Source organism: Glandiceps talaboti, chromosome 1 (assembly GCF_964340395.1).
Source record: "Glandiceps talaboti chromosome 1, keGlaTala1.1, whole genome shotgun sequence".
NCBI classification, from domain to species: Eukaryota; Metazoa; Hemichordata; class Enteropneusta; family Spengelidae; genus Glandiceps; species Glandiceps talaboti.
Window position 1 is genome coordinate 28,434,940 of NC_135549.1, and position 6,084 is coordinate 28,441,023.

Genomic DNA, 6,084 nt, shown 5'->3' on the forward strand with positions numbered 1-6,084 from the left:
ACTGACGCCTATAGGTAGCCTTCTAAATGAGATTTCGAAAACATAGTATCGTCGCTATTTGCAAACAATAATAACTTATGTGAGACCATTACCTAAGCCATATTCATGCTAAAATGCATATCTGTCGTTAGTGTCTCTCAGTTTTCTAGAGTAAAGTGTAAACGTTCCCAGTAAATCACATCTCTCATTTAAATGATACTTTGCCGACATTTATCAATGAATTAAACTATTTAGGTGAATATTATAAGAACGGAAGAATTGTTAATCTTCAAGGGGAGCACCGCTCTAGAAAAATTATTTTCATATGCTTTGTGTTCTGGAGTGTCATTTCACTATTTCACATCTCATAAATTTCGCACCGCTATTGTCAAACACTATCTTGTTTCACATTCATTGTACTGTAACTGTGTCTTAGCTGGAATTGATGATCTAGTGTTGTCGGATGACAGTCAGCAGATATGCATATATATTTTGGATGAAATAATAAATATTGTCTCCCTAACTTATTATTACCTTCAGATAAATTCATGAATAATTATTGTTCATCTAATGTATATGGATGTCTGCTGACTTCCAATGAGGCAACGTTAGGACACTGGTTGTGAAAACAACTTTCTATTTGGTGTTTCTCAAAATGGCAATCGGGCGAAAACTTATATGAGGTTAATATAATTATTAAAATGACCCTCTAGAACCCACAGTTTATGAAAATATCTTTACCTGGAGCGGTGTTCCACTTTAATATTATTCAATGAACTTGTTTGTTTAGAATAAATATTCACTGTATGAAGCGATGATGAGTTCCTTTATTTAAATGTTTGTGTTATTGATAGCAGGAATGTATGAGTCAAAGAAATCGATAACCAAGTCCCCATTCCACAGGGGTACTTCCATAGGGAGACGAACTGGGGTATCGGGTGCGCATACCCAGTTTAAAAATTTAACCGATCACTGCATCCCCAGGAACTCAGATTGGATTTAAACGGGCGTTTCCTGTCATTCGGAGTACAACAACGTTACTATGGTGATATTGCTTTAAGTTGTCAGATCCATGTCGTTATATCTTTGTCGAAACTTCTCTCGCTGTCGTTTATTTCATCGTTTGATAAGGATATTGGAATTCCGAAATTCCAAAACCAAAACAGGGTTGTGGCAGGCCTGGTAAAGGTATGACTAACAGGGCTTGCCAAGGCGCATGGATTCAGGCCTGCCAAGGTCAGGGCTGTGGACCATGCATGCCCCGTCACGTCTGTGGCAGCCTCCTCCCCGGGGGAGCTCTCATAAGCGACACTATGGGAATGGTCCGCTGGAAATGGGCGGGGTTTTGCTACTCTTAAGATATAAAAAAAGTCTATCAATCAAAGCAAAAATTCTTACAAGACACAACTGTTTTTTGTTGAATTATTTTAATCAAACGAGATATTAAATATCAATCTCAGTATTTTCATAATTACATATAATATTAATTACAATATTTGTGTACAGATGCACTGTACATCCATCGATTTCAATACTGGTAACTGTTCCGTAATGACGAGGATTTCATGCTCCATGAAAAGCATAACCTGGAATAGAGAATGTGAGAAGAATTCATGAATCAAGCTTAAAAACCCTCAGGTATATATGAAAACTAAGGTATTACTAGACAGCAGAGTCATAGAATTATGCACTATGAACAGAGGTGTGTTGTAAAATTTTGAAATACTATGAATAAATTTCTTTATATTATTTTTTACTTTGAGATTTGATGAGATTTATATTGGTAAATCTGTAAGATTTGCCATATCTTTGTATATATGTCTGTCTGTCTGTCTGTCTGTCTGTCTGTCTGTCTGTCTGTCTGTCTTTCTGTCTGTCGATCTACTAGTATCTCTCTACCTACCTACATATATGTCCGTCTGTCTGTTTGCTTATAATCTCAGTCTGTCTCTATTTCCCTGTCCGTCATTACGTCTATCTGGTTCAGTACTTTATAACCAACTATATTACTTACCTCTAAAATTTTCTTGTAATTGTCAGTCTTCTTGTTTTCGTTAATCTCTTAGTTTTCCATACAATGTCACTTGATGATTGTGTTTTCTTTCCCAAAACACTCGATGATACTTTAGTATCATCTGTAATGTCAAACACATAATCAGACACTCGGCTATGTGCAGGGGTTTCGCTCATTTTTAGTAACGAATTAAAATTGGAAAAGTAAATCTGTACGGTAAAATATGTATTTAAAAAAGTAAAAAAAAAATCACATCAGAAATAATTACGTGCCTATATAGACTTTGAAATACCTACCAATAGTATTCTTGGGGAGTTTGTACAGGCTTCTACAAGCACGCATTGGTTGTTTTCTAACTGGCTTGAACATCTCAAACGCCATCTGTTTGTCATATTCATGTCTTAGTACGGAGTTACTTTGAGACAAAGCTGAGTCTGAAAATAGAAATATGGTTAAAGCATTAAAATTTGGAATACAATCTGAACCTCTCATCAGCTAGGATACAGATTACAGGATTGTGAGGGACAACATACCGTCTATGATATGCCATCTGCACTGAGTTTCAGTGATAGCGTGAGACTGAAAATCTATCATATCAAGATCGAAGTTAATGGAGGTATTTGCGTAGAAACCAGAAGGATAACAAGCCCATGTCACGAGAGGTACACCAACAAGTTTCAAAGTATCAGGGTGGTACTTTTAAACAGGATATTGTTACCTTTCATCTTGTCTCCTGCATCACAAACGTGGACTCTCATCTTCAATGAAATCATGTGCCAGGTGAAGCCACCAAGTCCCCATATTATCACAACTATTGATAGCAGGCACATCAACCAGATCTCAATGGCAAAGTAAACCGTGTAAAAACACGCTTTGCCGATTGTATAAACTGTTGACAGAAGTAGCACTATGACGAGACGTATGATACGAACTGGGAGAAGCACCATAGAAATGATGTTGTCGTTGTGACCTTTTTACAGAGAAAAATAAGAAAACATATTCAATGTGTCGCAATTTACAAGACGGTGAAAACAGAATGTAACTTTATCGCCTGAACTAACACGTTCCATTTGCACGATGCAATCTAAACAAAACACACGAATAAAATGTAAATATTTCAAAATAAATCTTTAGAAAATTATTAAAAATACCTTTGTTCGACTGTCCAGGGAGTCGCAAGTTCTTGATTTGAACGATACAAGTCATCTCTATCTTTCAACGCTTAATTTCGGAGGATTTAAGGCAATAATATTTGCTGTGTGATAGCACTCGGAATGTTTGGAATATTTGAGCAGAAAGTTTCATCTGTTGCCGTTGGTAACAGTGTCGGCGCATGCGTCCATCCAACCAAACAAGATATGTTCTAAATATCGCGTGAATCACTGACAGTTCTTTTTTTCCATTGTAGTAAAGTGTTTCGTTAGTTTTACTCTCCACACAGATACCCCAGGCTAAAACAACTATATTCAAATTATCGTGTAAATAACTAAAATGATACGGATTCTCTGTACTTACGCGTTCACTTCGCTTTGCTGAATTGATACTCAACTCTTCAAAAGAGTGATGTGCGGAAACTAAAGTCTAAAAAATTGTGTGGTTCCGATTACACTCAATTTTAGAATAGGTGGGGTAGGTAGATTTTTTTATTTTATTTTTTTTTAATATATGTTTTTATATGTAAGTGTCTAGTTCAGGTACTTATGTTTTCCGTTGTTTTCCATATAGTCTCTGTGTTATAAAAAATGTTAAAACAATGCCACCTGGATATAGTGTTACTAATCATCTGGTGCATCGCAGGCGTGTAGAAGATTTAGAAATGAAAAACCTACAACTGTGTTAATAAACATGAGTTACATGTAAAACTGTAACAATAGACACAGTTTACCAATAGTACACATAAAATAAGCTACAATTGCTGCTTGAAGACATTTATTACAATTATAGTTTATTGTTAAGGCTATGTTCATCCAATGTTTGGTGAAGCCCTCTAGTATTTTCCATTCTCGTCTGCCTCTTGCCATTCTACTCCATGTTGCCGTACGTATTCATGTATGTTGTTATTTCATCTCTCCATCTCCTTTTTTGTCTTCCTCTCATTTTCCCCGTCCTTGGTTGCCATTCTGTGAGTCTCTTGGTCCAACTGTTATCTTGATTTCTTGCTAATTGCCGATTCCTTGATCTCCTCTATGACATCTTTGACTTTTCTTTCTTGTCTTATGTTGGCATGTCTGACTTTGTCCCGTAATGATATATTGAGCATTCTGCTTTCACTCGCTCTATGTGTTGTTATCAATTTTTGTTCCATCTCTTTGGTTGTTGACCTTGTCTCTGCCCCATATATCATTGTAGTTAGGGCGCACTGTACTGATTATAGACCCTTCCTCTAAAAGATATATTGTTTTTTTTCTAGTCAGTTAGTGATCCTTTGTACATTCCAAAACGTTTCGACCCTCCCTCCATCCTTATAAGTATTTCTTCTTTCGTGATTCTCTATTGTTATTTCTTCTGATGTTTCAAAGTTGGCCCATGAACTTAGTCTTCCCCTTGTGAAGTAGTGGGCCAACCTGTTTGCTTTCTTCACTTAGACAGTGTAGCTGATGTTCCATGTTGTGGTCAGTGCTACATCATCTGTAAGTCTTAAATCAATGAGTTGTTCTCCAGCTTACGTTGACCACCTTCTCCTCCTCTAGGTTGGACTTCTTAAATACTTCCTCTAGTGCTGTTGTAAAAATCTTTAGTGATAACATATCCCCTTGTCTCACCCCTCTGTGTATCCTCATTTCTTATGAAACATATTGTTTCTCTGTGAATTCTTGCCGTAGCTTCTGTGTATATGTCTTTCAAGATGCAACTGTATATGATGTATCCCTCATCAATTCCAACTTTTCTCAGTTCAACAAACGTGTCGCTATGCCCCAAGTAGTCACGTTTATAATTACTAGTAAACAATAATTTACACGGATAACATCATATAACATGTTTGAGTTTGAATGTATCATTAAATACATAGTTTACTGGGTTTGCTCTTTTTTATTTAGGTTTCTACACGTGTATTGCTGATGAATATCCTCGAATTTTCAGAAGATACCGTCCTCAATGTCTAGCTATTGTCTGTATACTGTACTACTTTTTGGCATTACCATGTATAACACAGGTAAGTACATATGAATGTCTTGTTGTTGACACCAGAGGTCGCTCTTCTATGCCTGCAAAATGTACACTTCTCCGGTGGCGTAAATGGATCGATGGATGGATGCACTGAATAAAATTAGATGGATGGAATGAAGAAATACACCAATATATGTTCTTACACTTATATTGTGTTGTCTTTACAGACCGTTATGTACATTCATCTACTGTGTTATAGTCACATCCGAGATATTTAAAGAGGTAAGATGATCTATTGAACTTTGAACTTTAATCTATATCTATAAATTTATGGTATTATTTCGGCAATTTTGCTGATAAAGAGTGAAAATACTAAATAGGGAGGAACATCCTTTATCTATTCGCATATACACATTTTATATAATACGACACATCTCTGACCACACAAGACCTCTCTCTCTCTCTCTCTCTCTCTCTCTCTCTCTCTCTCTCTCTCTCTCTCTCTCTCTCTCTCTCTCTCTCTCTCTCTCTCTCTCTCTCTAATCTCTCATTGCTTTTTTCTATGCCTTTTATCTCAGGAATGACAGACGGGACTTCACCCCCACCCTACCTTGCACTTCGTAGACAAACAAATGAGATAGAGGCAGACGACGACCTTGAAGATTCAGGGGAGGACACGCCAAGATATATATATACTTTTAATGATAATGAAACATTGTGGAGAGATATAGAACATTTGCCGAACAATATAAATGGTAATCCCGCCCTCAGCGGCAATAACTTGATAAATTGGAAACTTGCGACCAGGTAAAATGACAAAGCATTCACATACATTATCAAGCTTTGACCCCTTCATGTGTACTTCATGTGACCTTTATATGACCTTCATGTGTACTTTATGGGACCTTTATGAGACCTTTAAGTCTTTGTACAAGTTAGCATGTATTGTTGTAAATACAGGGTATATATAACCATTTGTACAG